We start from the raw sequence: 19,513 nt of genomic DNA on the forward strand, positions 1-19,513 counted from the left end.
TGTTTTGGTCATTTATGACAGTTCTTGGTTTCTCAGTTCCACTTTTTAGCAAAACAGAGTTATTCTTCATAACTTCAAACCTATATTAGGCATCGCGATAAGAAGTAGATAGACGGTTTCAACGGGCCACAGGGAATTAGACAGTCGGATCGACAACTCTGTGCAAGGTTGCGTGGCTCCCTGGCACCTTTAGGTTTTCATAAAATGCATAACAGTTATCACTCTGCAAATGATCAAGCATATTCATAATGTACATCTCCATCTTCCCACCGCTTGTCATATTTGTGCCATTTTAAAATCAGCCAGAAATGAGTCTTTCAGTTCACAAAGTCCTCTGAAAATCAACTTAAAAATTACATGGAAGAATATCATAAAACGAAATTGCTTCTGATTCTGAGTGCTGGGATAAAATGCCTAAAATGCATCACTATTTTAAAGTCAATTGAGTGGATCTGTGACATATGGGAGGGCAGTGCCTCACTCCTCACAGCAATCTGTCTCTCCTTGGCTCAGCTTGCAACAAAAGACTTTTATTGTCCCTTTGAAGTTTGTCAGTTTGTCCCTCCGAGTGGGTGCAACAAGGAACTCACACTTCTGGGTCAAGCACTAGCCACACTTGCATTCTTTGTCTTTCTGCTAGAGCTGCATTTTAGTTTGGCAGAACCTGAAATTATCACACAAGTGTGACTTCCAGAGTAAGGCCAGGCTTCCAATTGAGCCCAGAACTGGTTTTACTGGTTATTCTGTGCCTCTGCCAAGTTGATTGGAGTCTTGTTAATGTTAATGTTATTTTGTAGGACATTTGTACCGCGCACTATCACCAACGGAGTGGTCCATTGGCGCTCTGGCGGCTCTGAAAAAGGAGGGGAGGTTGAGTTAGTGGGAGGAAGCAGGAAAAGTGCAAGAGAGCTGTGATGTGCTGCTGGCGGCCTCAGCCTAGTGGGTCCGTTGGCTGGGCCTGGGGTGTTTGCGGCTGGTAGTCATCGTGTACTGTTGTGCGAGTCTATGTGTGTTTTTGTTTTGTTGTTGCAATGTAGTGAAGTTTTTGCGGTTTGTTGTGCTGTAGGTTTTGGTTGTGTTTGGTTTGGAGTTTGAGGGGTGTATGCAGAAGGAGAAATTGTTAGTAGGGTTGGTTAGTCTCTATCCTGAATTGAGGCGCTCGGCTTGCGTAGTCTCCCCTGATCTGGGTCCGACTGGCGTACAAGGTTCCTTACTCCTATGGTCCCCACCTCTAACATGCTCTCTCATAGCTCCCTTTATCCTCCCTTCATACTCCTGTGGCTAGTGCACCTGCCAATGCCAACATCTCAGGTAGTGTGGTGATTGCCAATATCTTGACAATTCCACAACACTGTGGTACCTGGCGGTAACTAAGGGGCGGGGGGAAGTGTTGGTGGAATTGTCTGGGGTGGTTGACTCTGTCTCTGTGCGTGTCGCCTGTGTTATAGTCTATCCGGTGTCACCCGTCCAGGTGCCGTGGGAGCTTCCCTGTCTGTTCGAGGTTATCTGTGTCCTTTCCAGTTTAGTCATCCTTTTTCATGTTTTGGTTTTCAGATTTAGTCTGTGGTGTTGAAGAGCCAAGTTGTTAGTGATTTTCTGAATTTTAGGTGATCTTCAGTGTTTCTTATTTCTTTTGAGATGTTCCAGGTTTTTGCGGCTAAGTGGTAGAAGGAGGTGCCTCCACATTTTTTCTTAAGGTATGGTTTGAGTTCCAGGCGTATTTCGTTGCTTGATCGGAGGGGTCTCGTTGGTTTGTAGACTGTTATTTTCTTTTGTAGGAATTCTGCTACTTGTCCGCTGATTGCCCTATGCGTTATGCACATTGTTTTGAAGGTGATGCGATGTTTTATTGGGAGCCAGTGTAGTGTTTTTAGGGCTGGAGTGATTTGGTCTCTTCTGGATAGTTTGAGGAGTAGTCTTGCTGCTGCATTTTGGATCCGTTGCAGTTTCTTCAGGAGGTATTCTGGTATTCCGTGGGAGAGGCTGTTTGCATAGTCGATTTTTGACATGATTAGGGCGATGATAGTGAGTCTTTAGTGCGTGAAGGAGAGGAAAGGTAGAATTCTTCTTGCCGAGTGGAGGAGGAAAAAGCATTTCTTCACTGTTGCATTTATTTGTCGTTCTAGGCTTAGCGTGTTGTCAATTAGGACTCCCAGATCTTTTAATACCTTCGATGGTGTTGGTGCGTTTGTTGTGGGGGAAAAACATAATATACATGGCTTTGTCAGCCCCCCACCCTAACATATTCATTGACAATTCTGTGCAAGCAAAGCTACCCTTTTCACAGTGGCTTTTAAAAGAATAGTTTTTTTTCTTTTTCCTCTTTCACACGTTTGCAAACGTATTTGTTGGAGATGCGGTTCTATGAGTCATAGGATACTTTTAATTGGACCTTCTTAAATAAGTTTGCATTTGTAATTGATCCATAGACTGGGAGGGGAGACCCTCTGCACAGGGTTCTTTGATTTGAAACGGGAGAAAAGAATAAACTAAGCCATTTTCTTTCATTTGCAGTGTTTCAAAGTGCTGCCATTCACATGAAAGGGAAAACAAAAGCCGTGTTGTTTGCAATGTGAAATCCTTGCTCCTCACGGGAATGAACAGTCAGATAATGGTGCTTTCTGATGTATTGCCTAACTTTTTGGCATTCGGGTGGAATAAAGTTAACACAGGGTGGTTTTTCAAGCAGCGCATAACTTTGTGGTATTTCTGATGAAAGAACAGCAAACGCAGGGCTGTCTTGAATGTAGTGCACAACTTTGATCTTCAGATGACAGATTAGCAAATGTAGAGCTGTTCTTCACTGCAGCGCATAACTTTGTGGTTCAGATGAAAGGAAAAACAGAAACGCAGGGCCGTCTTGAATGCAGTGTTCAACTGCTTGCTACACATGTGCCAGGGAACAAAGCACAGCCGTTTTTGGTGAATGGTTCAAATGCTAGCCACACATGTGACAGGTAATCAGAGCACAGTTGTTTTTTGTGGCAATGTTTAAGTGTGGTTTTGAGGTGATGGGGATTTCTGCTTAGGGCCTTAAATGCGCCCCACAGATGCCAAGGACGATTATGCCCGTGATTAATGCATATACTTGCATAATAGCCTGGCAGTTAAGGGGTTAATAAAAACAACCTGTTAATGGTTGTGAACTTGGAATGCAATCAGTATTTATTTAGTATTATTATGAAAACAAAACTTAAATAATGTTGTATTTATCTTGTTATGATGAACAACAGAGGGCCACTGTGGTGGTGATAGTGCACGGTATAAATGGCCTTTAACATTATTATTAAGTACATTTTCTTTTCTTTCAGAGCTGGCAATTTGGATATAAGAGGCGGACATGCATCAAAATATTTGGTAAGACATTTGAGAAATATATATGTGTATTGCATATATGAACAGTTGTATACATTTTTTATAATATTAGTTCTAGCCACGCCTACAGTATTAGCCAATGAATCGCAGGATTTTTCTTGCCCGGCTAAAGTGAGCAATGACTGGAGTACCTTTATTTGTGGCTGAACGGTTTCCCTTGTTAAATGTGGCTTCAGATAATTTGGAATTTTGGCTACTGAAACTGCATAAAATAAATTACAATACATATTGTAATATATTTTAGAAGTCTGTTCAAATGTATCTATTCTTGTAACTTAAAATGTGGCCTTTAAAAGGGCTGCTTTGGGGGATGGAAAGTGGGCAGAGGAAAACACATAAGGATGAAACATATAACAAAGGGAATTAAATAAAAAGAAGCATATATTTTTAAGTATTTTTTTGGGAAAAGGGGGGAAATGGCCACTTAAAAAAAAAACTAATGACGGCAGGTAATCTGGTGTTGAGCGATTAACTTCTGCAATTCGTTATCTTCCTTGACTACCCATTCGCAGCATGTTTTACACATGACTTTCATCATGGTAAGATTGGGTGTCGGTAAGAGAGGGGTTTGTGTAGTGGATACCACTGCTGATGTAGAAGCCTCATTTCCAGTTGGAGTTGTTGATGCTCTGGTGGAGGTAGGTTCTGCGGGTGGTGCTGAATGCCTTCTATGCAAGGAAAGGCCCCCATTAATTTTCCTTTCATGAGGTTTGTGTGCTTTTCGATATTCATCATCCACCTCATCCCAATGCACTCTCACTAGATGGTTGATCATTATTGATGTTCCTAGGCTTTGAGATGGAACATCAGAAGGCCCACGGCATATAGTCTTATTACAGAAGGTGCAGAGTACCTCCTGCACCTCTTTTCTGGAGCAGTGTCCCTTCACTTTGAAGAAGCGCCAACTGCCAGCTGTGTTTTTCATTCCAGTATGCTTCTTCTTGGTGGTGATGGATTGTCGACCCAAATGATGATGTCGTCACTACTTGTGCTGTCATGTTCAGACAAGTTGAAATGTCTTAATAGGATGGAAAATGTAACATTTTCAAAAAAGAGAATGCTGCAAAAAATAAAAGAAAAAAGAAAGAAAAAATATCAAACAAAAAATACACAAACTACACAAACTGAACAAATCACAGTAAAAAGGGAAATAGGATTAGGGGAAAGTTATGTAAAGGGGATCAGGAATGTAAGGGGTAAAGTGCCAAAAGTGCTTGCTGTTACTGAGAAACCCTTTTACAAGCAAGTACAGAAGGCAATGATAAATGTGAACGTCTTTTTCGTGGGTGTAGACGCGGCTAAAAAACCTTTTTATTTAAAAATATACATTACATATATATATATGTGCAATAGTTTTGTACATATTTATTTTAAAATATATTGAGTGTAGTCTTTCTACACAGTTACTGTAATACTTTAATAACTATTCATGAACAGTACATATACATGTAAATACTTTTAAAAGTTAAGTACACATGCAAACACATTTTTGTAACAGGTTTATTTGGAGGGAATGTGGTTGCACAATTGCTTTTTATTTTGACTTGTGTCGAGCATGGCCAATAATCTGTAGTTGTTAAGGTCCCATCTGTCTCCCTTCTTATAACCGGGACAAGTCTAGATTTTCTCCAGCTCAGAGGAACGTTCCTGCTTTTCTCTATTTGTCCATCTAGCTCTAATAGTGTTTTTGCGCAGAATTCTGGGTTTTCTTTCATAATGATATTGGCTATACCATCAGGGCCAGGCGCACACGGTTTCAACTTCTTTATAAGGTAAACAATGTTCTCAACCTCAAAGTCCTCAGTGAATAAGTTATTGGAACAGATATATCTGTCAGTCACACTTTCATCTTGATTATTTGAATAATACAGTTGAGGGATATACTTAACCCATTGGTCTTCAGATGAAACATTGAGCACCATGGGAGCAGGTCCTGCCAAGTATTCCCTAAGACGTGATCAGAATTTGCAATCATTGTGGGTCTTTAATATTTTGAAAAGTAGTTGCCAATTCAAATTATTTAGGGAATGTTTGTGTTGAACTAAACAATGTTTGTACCGTGTATTAAGGACAGTGAGCTGTGCTATTTTTCCCGTAGGCGAAAGGGGGGGGGGTCTTTTCTGACTAAGGCCCTAGATTTGCGATACAGCACTATCCATTGCAAAATTGAAGGATTAAATGTAACAAAGTGGTCCTTATCGGTCGTTCCAATTCCATTAGGTTTCTGAGTACTAAAACTTATGGCAAGATCAGGCATCATGCACTCAATGGGCCTCATTACGACCCTGGCGGAGGACCATGGTGCAATTTGCACCATGGTCCATGGCGCAGAGCTGCCAACTCCGCCATGGGGGTTGGCGGACTCACCGCCCCATTCCGACCTTGGCGGGGCGGTTAGTCCCCAATCCCCATTTACCCTTCCCCATTCCCATTTTTGCCCCATAGGGTATAATGGGAGTGGGGAAGGCGTTAATTACGCCACCGTAGATTACGGTGGCGTAATTAACAAGAGGTCCCGTAGCGCCATAGATTTTTCCGCCCGGAAAATCCGGGCGTAAAAATCACCATGGCGCTACGGAAAGTCGTAATCTGGCGGAGAGGTACGCCATGCATTACGCTGGCGTAAACCCCTCTCAGGGTCGTAATGAGGGTCGTAATGAGGGCCAATGTCCCATTCATGCAGTATCAGTCATTGTCCAAGGTTGATGTATTATGTTTTGTGATCATGTTCCCCATCCAAACTATAAGATTGCCAAATAAGTTGGATAAGTTGGTTTCAATAGCCAGTGAATAGTAGGAACAAACATAATCATAACATGAGCTAGATGTCCAAGCGAGTATTGCATGATCACTTAGCTTATTATTTATAATGTTCAGTCAATTACAACAACTAAACATTTTTGAATTCACAATCACATAATCAAGACAAGATATGGAACGACCGTTGGTCTGGGTAAAAAGTGAGGCATGATTTTCAGGGTTTCCCCTGAACAAATAAATCTAAATCCTGACCCCCAAGAAACCTTTTCAAGCTCTGATCATGGGCACCAGAGGCATACAAAATAAGTTTGATAGGTTTTCTTCATCACCTCATAGTAGGTGTCTACATGTAAATCATGAGCATTGAAATCCCCAGCAATCCAGACCTTATCAATAGAATACTTATTGTACCACATTAAAAGAATGTTATTAATCAAACGCTGGATATTTTTTGTGGCCAAACAGTAGGCAGGTCATAGACATTGATAATCACTATTCTCTCATTAGTCTGTATTTCAAACAAAAAAGCTGCTAATAAATGTGGTAAACTAACTTTGACTTAGAAGAGCTCAAGAATAAATCTAGAAAGAGCTCCAATGGCCAGGCCTCCACTAGGGCACCCTCTGTTGGAACATTTTGCAGGGTTGCATAGAATGCTAAAACCATCAATGTTAAAATTGTCCACAAGCCATGCTTCCTGTAATAAAAATATGTCAGAGGACTTCAGTGAGGAAAGAGGTTAATTGTAGGGTCAGAGGAGATGAAATTGTTGTATAGTACTTGTCTGTGAATGCATGAGCTGAGAGAATGTTGGAGTGCTAATGTGGAATGTTGTCCTGTGAGTGTGTGTCATGGTTCTACTCTGTCAGTTGAAGCTAAGCTAGCCTGGGTGATGGGACCCAGTGGTATTCCTATGTGTTCCTAAGGTGTTCCTATTGTAATAGCTTTCATGTAACTTAGAATACAGCTTAAGTGTTTAACCTACAATGAGTACTAGAGCAACCTTTTAAAATTGGCGATGAGGAAACTAAGAACCTTCAACTAAGAAGAAGAAGAAGGCTGCTGAGGGGGGGGCAGCAGAATAGAAGAGGAACCACTGCCCCCCAAGGAGAAAGATGTAAGTCCCATCACCTAGGGCAATAAGAAGGGGGAAGAGCAAGCCGCCTGTATGTGATAAGAGAATCCCAAGGCAAAAAGAAGGGTTGGAAAGCGAGGGGCAGCACTTTTGTCAGAGAAAAGAAAGTCAGTACCCCATTAAGAGAGTCCCACGCAAACCCCAAAGGATGAGGTAGTGGGGAGTAAAGTAAGGCGCAGTAGTAAAAGGGACCTAAAACCAAGATATACCCACCGCAGCAAGCATGACAGGGAGAAGTTAAGTATTTGCTGAAAACGGAGGCATGATAGACTACAGGAAAAAGAAGTTGGAGCTGTGTGTTTTAGAGAAAAGAGAAGGAAGTATGGTTCTGGAGCAGTTTTCAGGTAGTAACTTGAGTAAGAACTGTGCTGTGGAGTGTACGTACTAAATGCTGGTGCGTTGAGTGGGACGGTTTGTTTGAAATCACTGAGTAGATAAAGGTGACTTCTGTGGTTACAGGCGTGAGAAGCAACGTTTTGCTGTACATTGTGTTGGTGGGTCAAAACAATGACTGTTGGGCAGCGGCAGCTCAGTAATGCTCTGTTGTGGGTTTGTGACGGATGGCGTCACACAGGCGATCGGGGGATTTGGCGAAGCAAAGGAACTGTTCCATTTGAGGTTCTGCAAGCGTAACTTGCGGGAAGTTCTAAAAGCCCCTGAAAGTTGGTTGTTGATGTTACGCAGCAACGTCAAGTAAGACGAAAAGCGGCGCAGCGGTCGAGGAAAGGACCTGTCTGTGAACGTAGAACGTGATGATGTCATGCGATGTTGTACCCGGAAAGGAAATGATGCGAGCAGTGAAAGGAGCCCTAATTCACGATGATGCTGACGGAATAGGAATAAGTGACATTTCTCGGTACGTGGCAGTAGGAGAGTGCAGTGGATAATGTTATATCAGGAAAAGGAAAGATTGACTCTGGCTGCGCGAAATTCTCGTGAAATATGAAGCGGAAATCCAGCAAGTTGGTGAGAGTCAGTAGAGTCATTATGGATAAACGCAGTCTTGGTGACTTTTAGTTGTTACGGGGGGAGAGGCAACAGGAAGCAAAGATCCCAGAGTATGGAAGATGCACTGTTGATGTGCCGAGACAGGGCAGACGAGTGTATCCTTTTTAGTTGGACATGTTTTATCACTTATAAAAGAATGCATTATATAGAGTTAAAATATGAGTTTATGCGGATAAGGCATTATGGAGGATACAAGAAGCAGTATGGGTAGTAAACGACATATATGTCAAGGTTGAATGCACAGTGTAAGATTGAACTGAGGTTCAAGAACTGTTTGAGTATGCTTGGCGTGTGTGATTTGTGCATTTAAAGAATCTCTAAGAGGTTAATAAATAATATTGTAACCTTTTGAGGATTTTCAGGCAAAAATGGACTTCCATGGACAATCTATGTTTAATTTGATGTGAGATGGATTGTAAGCCTGAGCGAGTGAGTTAGTTATAATGATTTTGAGGATTTGCAGGGTTATGTTGTAAAATACAACAAAGACTTGTAGCAATATTGTAACATTATGCTGTTCATGTTGTGTTTGGTTCTAGCAAATCTGAACAGAATTTTTGACAATTCCAACATGTATGTTATCTGTGGTAAATATGTGTAAGGTATACGATCAGATTGAGTGACTGTGGATGTACCAAAGGTAAAAAGGGAATAGTGTAGAGAAATTAGCAAATATAGAAAGTTGTTTACCCTGCAAATAGTAAAGTTGAGGTTGTGCCTACTTTATATGGATAAAGGGGGGGAGGGGTGCCTGCCCCACACAGTGAATCTGTAAGCCAGATTCGAGTTTAGTGGTCAGTAGGAAGGGTCATGCCCTAAAAGGAGATGTGATGCGAGATGTGAGATCATACCTCTGGAAATAAGTTTTGATGGTAAGGTCACGCCTGCAACCATACACATGTTGGGGAAGTTGAGTAGTTTCCCAAATGGTGAGTGAGAGGTCATGCCTTGAACAAGTTTGGATGGATAGGTCGCACCTGTTGCCATCCAATAGTAGAGGGAGTGTTCCCTAGTGGAGAAAGGGGGTCACGCCTCCAAAATGTGATGATGGGAGGTTGTGCATGCCACAATCTTTTAGAGGTGGAATAGTTGTATTCCAAAGCTAGAGTGTGAGGTCACGCCTCGAACACTTTGTGATGGTTGTGTCGAGGCTGTTGCCATTCATTAGTTGAAGGAGTGTTTCCTAGTGTAAAAGGAAAATGGGTTCATACCTCCAGAAAGCTGTGATGGGGAGGTTGTGCCTGCCACCATCTGTCAGAGGCGGAATAGTAATTTCCCAGTTGGAAAAAGGGGCCGCCATGCCCACAAGTTTTACAGAGTAGCACAACCTCTCCAGAGGTGCGATGTTGGTGTGAGAGTGTGCGTGTTGTGTATACATATTAAAGGTAGATGTGTTGCAATGTAATGTACAGTTGTATGTGTGTGTGTGTGTGTGTGTGTTGGTCTGTGTTGTTTGTAAGGGAAGGAGATATGTTGTATAGTGCTTGTAATGTACAGTTTTGTGTGTGGGTGTGTTGTGTATGTTGGTTGAAAGGGAAGGAGATTTGTTGTATAGTGCTTGTCTGTGAATGCATGAGCTGAGAGAATGTTGGAGTGCTAATGTGGAATGTTGTCCTGTGAGTGTGTGTCAAGGTTCTACTCTGTGTCTGTTGAAACTGAGCTAGCCTGGGTGATGGGACCCAGTGGTATTCCTATGTATTCCTAAGGTGTTCCTATTGTAATAGCATAGCTTTCATGTAACTTAGAATAAAGTTTAAGGGTTTAAACTACAATGAGTACTGAAGCAACCTTTCAACAGAAATTATAGAGTGCTGGGCAGTTGGGCCAAAGGGGAGGTTAATTGTTGGGTGTGGGACAGGTGGCTTTCCAGAGCCCACCAACCCCCATGATGGACACAAGTGGAACTAGTTTTGCAGGGATCAAGAAGAGCAGTGCAGGGGTGATCTGGAAATTACAGGTCTCACGAAGGGTTGAAAGAGGTCACTTCCAGGCTATAGCTGAACAACAGGTGCAACCATTTCCTGGAGGGAGTGGAGTCCTGGAGAAAGAGCATGCATGGGACACAGAGCAAGGCAGGGTCTCACACACACTCTAAGGACACAATGTCAATGATGGGTAATGTCCAGTGTGCCAGAAACAAAATACACACACATGGAACATTCAAGCACTTGAGCATAAACAGCGCAGAAACTGTAGTCAGGAGCAAATATACAATCATATGCAATGCAAGGTGTAAAATACATTTGGGAAACATGAAAGGTGAATATACAGGCATATGCAGTACAAGGTGGAAAATACATATGGGAGACATGAAAGGTGAATAAACAGGCATATGCAGTACAAGGTGGAAAATACATTTGGGAAACATGAAATTAACACATAGCCATTTCCACAATAAATAACTGACAGAACCCTAAGTTCCAATGGACAGAGGTGGCTTTTTAACTGTATGCACCTCTGATTCAGAATGTCATACTTGTGTACTTTTAACATGGTGGCTACTCAGATTACACTGTTATACAGCCACAGCAATTTAATGAACTCTCTCTGTTAGCTTCATGGACAGTGGCCTCGTGGGTATCAATCTGTCTGGGTTGGCTGAACCCACACCTTGAGTAAGTGGGTCGCACCCAGGACGCCTTCCCTTTGATCCCTCCAAGAAGGCTTCTCACATACTCCAAGGAACAGGTACACTACCTTGGAGTTCAGCTAGTAACTGGACCTAGGCCGCCCTGTCATTGCAATGCCACCTCTCACCAGGGTGTTGATTACTGGATTCTTTTTGATCTAGGCACACAGAAGTAGGGGAGGAGTTAGAGTAACCAGGGAGAGAGCATCAGTCCTCAGAGGTTAGTGGGGTCCTGCATGCAAAACATTCTGGGTCTGACATTACAAAACAAAGGACACTTGTTACAATACAGCAGTCTGGATTGGACCATTAAAAACAGGCTTGCTCAGGGCAAACCGGTTGTGCTATGTTGCCTACATAGCGGGTGGTTTGTCCTTCTTGTTGATTCATCTTTGGACACTTGAACATAGATACACATGAAAATCTGTTGTGGTACAGTCTGCTCAAACACCCTCTTCTATAGGGTGAAGACAGAGTGCACCAAGAAAAGGGCTACCTTGTTCCCTCAACCATACCATTAGAATGTTTGGGATTACCTGCTGGTTGGGCAAGGCACATTGCAGATGAGACCACTGGTACCCGAGAACCTTTCCACTGGAGGTGACAGAACCCTGCAAGTGCCCTCTGCTAACCTTCTATCCCTTAGTCCCTGCACATCCTGGATAGGGCCTCCTGGCAACCCAGAAATCAAGGATCAGCCCAGGGACCTGGTTCTACCCTCAATTCGCTTGCACGCTATAGTGGCATCATGTGTCTGTCCCAAGCTTTGTGCTCCTTGCAGTTGCTAATTGTTGACCCACTCCGCATGCTGGACCAAATCGGCCAGCTCACCAACCGGAACCTGGTTTGACGCTCTTCGGCCCCATGAACAAGAGTAAGGGGTATTTGAAATGATCCTGTGCCCCAGGCCTGCCTTAAAGGGCCCTAGATACATTTTAAACCCCACTCCGTACCTTTTAAAAGCATCGTCATTGAACTTGAACATGTTCTGCTGACATTATACCTACCTGCATCTGTCTGCAAACTCAGAGTACACGTGTAGTCTAAAGTCTGCACTATCCATGTGTTCTCTCATAGGGGTGGCTCCTTAGTGTTTTTATTAGTTGTGTGCATTTTTAGTTTAAATGAAGTGTTTTGTTTTTATAGGGCCTTAATAACACATTTCTTTTATTTTGGTATCACAGTATTATCACTGATTTGGATTCTTGTGTAGTAGCTCACATCCCTCTTGTAAACTATAACCTGCCCTCATTAACAAAGGAGGCGAATGAAATATACTTATTGGGCTGTGTCTGTAACATGTTTACGACTTCGATGACTATTTGTTTAGTAGTCGCTATTCGTCCATGTACTCCATCAAATCAGGCGCCATTTCATCACAGTAACTATTTTCCCTACAGGATCTACTGCGAGTTGAAGCAGCGATCGTCTAGAAGTAGGAGCGCTGATTTAGTTCATGGCAGATACTCCTTTCTCTGGCCTGCTACTTGAAATTTCAGAACTGAGAAGGAGGACCCCTAATGCAAGCCGCAAAGTCAATAGACCGATTGAGATTTGGCCAGGAAACACTTTCTTCAAAAGCATTGTTTTCAATGCTTTCCTGAACTTTCTACAATTTTCCTCTAAACAAGAGAGGGAAGTTATTCTACAGTTGGGGGATCTATGATGAAAGCACCTTAGAACATATGGACTGTTTTCTTGCGTAGAATGGCTGAATTTTCATTGTTGTGGATGCTCTTCGAGGCAGGTTGGTACGAAGCAATGGCTTTATTTGGCCAGGGCTTTAGGGCACGTATCCTATATGCTTGCCGGGGCAGGGAGAGGCTTTTGAAAGTGATTTAGTCAGGGTTAAAAAGAGAGCAAAGACCAGCAAGAACACTGAAAAGGATAAATAACGATTTGACAGTGGGTACCCATGACCAGCGGTAAATAATTGGTGCAAAGTACCACGTTCATGGCAAGACAGATACTTCTTGGTTGGCAGAGGTAGGTCTCTACCCCCTTTAAACCGAGGGCAGGTTTTTGGATGGAGTCCTGGGTGGTCATTTTGTTTCGGATATTACGTTGTTTCTTCTCATTTCTCTTGATTCATGGCAGTCCAGAACTTTGTTTAGCTCGGATTGTTCCTGGTTCAGCTACTTGGAAAGATTCCCATCGCCACGCCCTTCTAATACAGTCCTTAACCAATGACCATCCTTTATCCGAGTTCTTTTAACAAGATTCAAATGTTACTCTTATCACACCTGTTCCTTTGTTCATGTTCCATCATGCCAAAGCTTTGCTTCACGTATACCGTTATTAATGTTGATAGCAGCTATACTCCTTTTGAATGTATGTTTGTATGCTTGATTGCTTGCATATTGCGCAACACTCCACAGACTGCGGCTTTCATGTGAAACAGGGGAATAAGGAAGTGGGGCTGTCAAAGATGAAGGAGTTAAGAGGAGCGGAAAGGAGGCAATAACATCAGGCCCTTTTTGCAAGGATCGAGTCCTTGCCATTTTTGTACTCAATGGGTAGCATCTCTGCACTTAACTCTGCACATGCAAGCCGCACATAGTGAGGGGGTCCGCTGCTGCATTTACCAGGAGTGCACATCTCTCATGTTATGTCATTTTAAAGGTTATGTACCGCACACTTTCCAAGCTGTGAGTAGCGTCTTTATGGTGTCCCATTTTGGCAGTGCTTCAAGTGGAGTAAGAAATCGAGGGGGGCTCATTTAGGGGTTTGGCCTGCGAGATATGTGTGGCCTAAAAAAAGTACACAAACCATAGTAAGGTACGCAAACAAATATATAAATGCATGTCAGCATTTACATATTTGTATGCGCACCTTACTATGGTTTGTGTACTATGCAAGCCATCATTTATAAACATTGAAATGTGCAATATATTTCTATGTTTATAAACGATGGCTTGCAAAGTACACAAGAAGGAAAGGTAGAGGTGGGCACCCCTTATATATAGCAAATAGTTCAGTTTTTCTACTATGTATCAAGTTCTTTAATGTGTTGGTTAGTACTAGGAGCTATCAGACTGATATGGTCCCGTGACACAAGGACCAAACCAGACAGTACACAAAAGATGACCAGATCACGTACATTCTAAGTTGGGAGACTCATTTACCAAGGTATGATCCAAGCTACTTTAGTGCTGAGAAATGTGAAAAACATGCTCGAATAGTCAGATGATACAATGATGATGAGACGTATGGTGATTTTTGTTTCTTTATTTTCATTTTCTTTTCTCCCTTTTGAATACGGGATACACAATGGTATGTGCATCGCATTATGATTTGTCCGGCCTTGACATGGTGGGACCAGGGGGCCCGGCTCAGCACCACTTTTTGGAGACTGCCGGGGCCCGGCCCACTTGAAGCACTGTATTTAGGACAAATGAAGGAGCCGTTTTAAACGGAGGGCAGCATACAGGAGGAGGGGAGGCACTGTGTAGTTGTAACCCCATGCAGGGGAAAAGAAACAAAAAGAAAGCAAAGGAAAGGTAAACAAATTATGAAGGGTTCCCTGGTGTGTGAAGACGCGAAGGGAACCCTTCATAGAAAGAAAAAACAGTATTTCTCACGATGTGAGCAGAGCACTGTTAAACAGAAAATTCTGGACCCTCGCATCAGAGGATGAGACCTGTGCACCGCTCTTTACTGTGTTTAAAAAAATGATATACCCGGTTGATTCTGTCAGTGATCACTGCCGTGGCCCGGGCTTCAAATGTGGTTCTCCCTGTGACAGAAGGAGAGCGCTCAAAGACATGGCCGCCTCCACAGCGCCTTCCCTCACTGCCACAGCCTGGCCTTCCGGTGCTCCCACACCAGCAGCACGTATCCCCCACCATGAAGAGTGCTGCATGAAGAGTCATGGCCCGCCTCTGACCTTTAGTTGAGGAAGTGGACTGAGGCCCCCACACTGCAATTAAGCTCTGGGCTGCACCGAACATACGCAGCCCAGCTATAAAGAACTTAAGGGACTCGTACTCCGCTGCTGATGCTTCTGTGTTGCGAGGCTAATTCCAACATATGTAGCCCAGTTTACGAGGACTTTTGCACCCCACAAACCCCCACACGCTGCTGCTAACCTGCTTGCCTGTCAGCTGTCCATCTAGAACCCCATGAATTGAGCAGGAGTAAATTGTTTGTATATAGTTACAGTGCACTGTATAAAGACTCTTTTTATATATTTTTGAAACAAGTCAAAATACTTTAATTCGGTTTATACTTTCAAGTTACAGATAAAAAAACACACATTTCTCCTAAAATGTAAATAGATTATAAAATAAAAACAAACAACACGTTACAAACAATCCATAATAAAAGTTATAAAAGAAACAAATAAATACAAGGAGAGCTAGGCTAGCAGCCTTGCAAAACATTGAAGTCACTTATCGGGTTAACAAAATGACTAGATCAAGGAGTTCTTTCTTAACAGTATACCGAGCAGTTGCAAATGTCACATTGTGGTACAGACAATGTATTAAGAAAATAAAAGCAGCATCTAAAGTATGGATCCCTGCATCTCTTAAAATCGCTTTAAGATAAACACGTCTTAGCCCCAGGGTCTCTTTTCATAAATCAATAAAAGGTCGCCCAATGTTTCTCTGGCTGTCCCAAAGATTGGACACATTTCAGATGCTGCTTCCTTCCAGGAATGAGTAAAAATTGCCACTGCCTCAAGGGCGCATGTATAAAGATCTTTCAAACGGGGAGAAGTTGCATCCAGGTATTGCTTACAGCCAGGCTTGTTAAAAGCTAAATAATCATGACCCAGTCGGTGCCCTTTGCATCTGACCATAGTTGTTCACAGGCACTCCATCCTGCTGTTTATTTTGCTTTGCTCAAGGATGAGCAGTTACTATCTCTCGGTTTGACCCATAGCTCCTTCATGCCCAAAACAACAACATTTTCTTTACATGCACAAACCACTTAAGGCTTTTCCCACCGGCTAGAGACATTAAATTTGACAACCCCTCCCTGCACCTTTCCAGTCCTGGTTGATACTAAACTCTTAACCAGAAAAAGCAGGGATAAACATAGCCTGTGTGCCTATAGGAATAATATCACACTCCAGATGAGTAGGGGTTGAAGGGGCACAAATTGGAAGTAACAGTTGCTTTAAAAATCTGTTTTCCTTGATATTCAGTTGTCCAACCTTAACTAGCCCCAGAGCTCTGACCCATACAGAGCAGCTGGCATAACCTGCTGATTGCACAGGTTTAATGCTGGGGACACCGCACGACTACCGTGGCTAACAAAATAAGACTTAACAGCTCCACTTAGCTTTCCCAGAGTTATCCCCACCTTATCAATCTGTGATACCCATCCTGGATAATCCTGTAACCTTACCCCAAGGTAGTCAAAGTAGCCCACTTGTTCAATTAGAACATCTTCAACTTTTAGCCTAATCAATTTATGTTTAGAATGATGGGGACTAAAAACCATCGACCTGGTTTTATTAAGGTTCAACTTCAGTCTGCGATCATTACATTTGGCCAAAAAAGTGGGTAGGGATTACTCAAATGCCTGAGGGGTAGTTGAAATCAAGACCGCATCGTCTGCATAAAAGCGGGTTGGGAATTTACTGACAGCCAGTTTCGGGCAGTCTTGGCACCCATTCGCTAATGCATCAATTATCTCCTGAATGTATATATTAAAAAGGAGCGTGCCAAGACACACCCCTACCTAACTCCCATTGAGACCTCAGACTGGTCAGTTAACTCACCTCCTAACCCGTAGCGAACACATGCACTTGTGTTTGAGTAACGTTGAGCAAGAAAAGGTATCCAATTAGCAGGGGCCCCACAAGCTAATAGTAGCTTCCACAGTAGTGCTCTCGATAAGGAATCAAATGCGGTTTTTAGGTCCAGAAAAACAACATACAGGTTCATTTTCTGTAAGACTGTGTACTTTTGGATTAAGAGGGAGAGTATTGGACACTAATCCAGTGGCATCTATTTTTCTTAAACCCAGTCTGATGGCCACTGATTATGTTGTTTTTATCCACCCAATCTTGCAGACAGATCAGTACAATTTTCCCAAATAACTTGCCAACCCCATCCAACAAAGAGATGGGTAGGTAATTTGAGGGATTGACCCTACCTCCTTTTTTATAAATCGGGACAATCACTGCTTTATGCCAAGAGGCAGAGGTTATCCAAGGGTAAAATAGCATAAAAAACTTCCGAAAGGAACGGAGCACAAGGTTTGACCTTGTTTTTGAACAGATCTATTGGTATAAAGTCAGGACCAGTGGCCTTGCCATTTTTCAAGGAACTCAACGCAACCTCATCCACAGTAGGGTAAAGCGACACATGATCAGAAGCAGTAGCAGTAGGTGAAGCACCAAGCATGGACGGGGGTGGGGGATCACAATATAAACCCACAAAGTGTTGCCTCAAAGATTCGCCATTAATGCAACACAGCGGAGACTGATACCCATTGTGATCCCTACCATAAATCATCTTCCAAAAAAGAGAGCTGTCCCCTAACTTAAGGGCATTATACAGTATCCCCCATTTTTCTTCAATGAACTATTTCTTTTTGGCATTTAGCATGCTCTTATAGTTGGCTCTAAGGTTGCAGAGTTTGATCCTATCCACACCCAAACTTGGGCTAACATAATTTTCTATTGCTCTTTTTGTTAAGCGACACTCCTCCTCATACCAATTAGCCTGCACTATTCTTCCTTTCTTTATTATTTTCGACAGGACAGTTACAAGGGGAACATTTTTTGCTTTCAGTATTTCGACCTCAGACAACTTAGTTACTTCAGAAATATTAACTGCTAATATGTTTTCCAAATTTAATAAAATCGAGTCATGAATACAGGATTTATGGTCACGATCTATTTCATATGTGATCATTTCAGCATTTTATGGGCCTGGCCTTCTACCGTAATCGGTTGACTACTGAAGGAGACATCAGCCATAGATCGATTAATATTAGGCCCTAAAATAGATTCTGAAAGGGGCGAGTGGTCACTATCAGCTCTTTGGTAGATCTCAAATTTACCAACTCTAGACCATTAATTTGCATATATTAAAATATAATAGATAAGTGAGCTCCCATTATGACCATTAAATGGGAATTACCCAGAAAGATCGAGGGCAAAAAGACTGAATTCCAAAAGACCAAACATGGGATGCCCAATTTGACCGCATGTATATATATGTGGGGGATAAAGTCAATAAAAAATGTGGAGGGGTAGAGGGGCTGTGTGGGTCTCACCCTGCATACATATGCTGCCCAATGGGGAGAGAAAGAAATTAGTCTTTTGGGATTCATTTTTTCTTTTCTGACAAATCACCCAAATTCCATTAAATGTATGTTGTTCAGACTGGTCATTCAAAAATCTTCCATTACAGGCCCTTAGATTTAAATTGAAAATGATACAGGCAGATTCTATGGCTAAGCAATGTCTTCTGGAAGGGGGGCAGAATCCAGAGGCGGGATGTCCCACGCTAAGCAGGACAAACCTGGTGTTAATTAGAGCTTGAAGGCACTCCAAGGCTGACACACCATTGGGATTCCAAGGCCTATTGTAGATTGTACATACGCAAAACATTGCCTCCTTACTAAGCCAAATCAACAACATTTGGAGGCCAAGACAGTCAGTATGTACCACCTCAATATCCCATTTTAAAGATATATCAATCCAAATTGATAAACCTCCCGATGGTCCACCTTTAGGAGCCTTAACGGCTTGCACACGAAACACTGAAAACCAAGGAACAGAACTGGGTCAACTGCCCAGGTTTCCTGTAATAAAATAATATGGAACCGAAGAACATAGGAGCACCAGTTCTGGACAACCAACCACTTGCTTATTCCTACGATGTTCCATGGGAATAATTTATACCATTGGGCAGCCTCAGCATTCTAGAAAGGACTACGGTATATTTTTAAATAACTTTTTATATTTTTTAAAGGATCCTTTTTAGTGTTTTGATCTCTTCTTTTTTTAGTTAATCTACTTATGTATGGTGATAGTAGCAGCTTGAGATCAAAAGTTTAAACTGCTGGTGTTCTGCTGAGAAAGGACATTTCTATCAATTAAAGGAACCGTGCACTAGAATTTCATTGACTGCCTTTCCTTGGGGTTGTTTGAAGTTATTATAATCTGGTATTTCTTCATTAGGAGGAATCCTTACCTTTCCCTATTTATCCAGTATCCACAAAGGCACACCAAAGCCATCCCGGATTCAGGTAATCAGGGCGTGTTGGAGACAGGTAAGTGGAGGGTTAAGTGTTTAGAAGTAAGATAAAGTGTACGAAAAGTATATTGATGTGCCCGCCTACACCGGTCTCCCATACAGTGCATTAGGACCAGAGCCGGCCTTAGGGGGGGGGCAAGCCGGGCGACCGCCCAGGGTGCCACGCCCCCCATGGCGCCATTAGCCCCCACCACGCCAGCTCGGGGGAGTCTTTCAAGGGCTCCCCCGAGCTGGCGTTGTGGGAGAAGGTGCAGCAGTCGGCCCTTTACTATAAAATGTGCCCGCGGCGGCGGTTGCATTTAAATGCGCCCCTCCGCCACGGGCACTTTTCATGAGAAAAGGCGCCATTAGCCCCACACCACGCCAGCTCGGGGGAGTCTTTCAAGG

General features: G+C 42.7%; 1 long non-coding RNA gene across 1 annotated transcript in view; it reads left to right on the forward strand.

The window, feature by feature from the left end:
- Positions 1 to 19,513, forward strand: part of LOC138581945 (uncharacterized) — a 154,382-nt gene that overhangs the window by 49,430 nt on the left and 85,439 nt on the right. Inside the window, exon 2 of the long non-coding RNA XR_011304895.1 lies at positions 3,312 to 3,357. This is a non-coding gene — a long non-coding RNA (uncharacterized lncRNA). The remainder of the gene's footprint in view (positions 1 to 3,311; positions 3,358 to 19,513) is intronic.

This window comes from Ambystoma mexicanum, chromosome 3q (assembly GCF_040938575.1).
Source record: "Ambystoma mexicanum isolate Mex_15411 chromosome 3q, UKY_AmexF1_1, whole genome shotgun sequence".
Lineage (NCBI taxonomy): Eukaryota > Metazoa > Chordata > Amphibia > Caudata > Ambystomatidae > Ambystoma > Ambystoma mexicanum.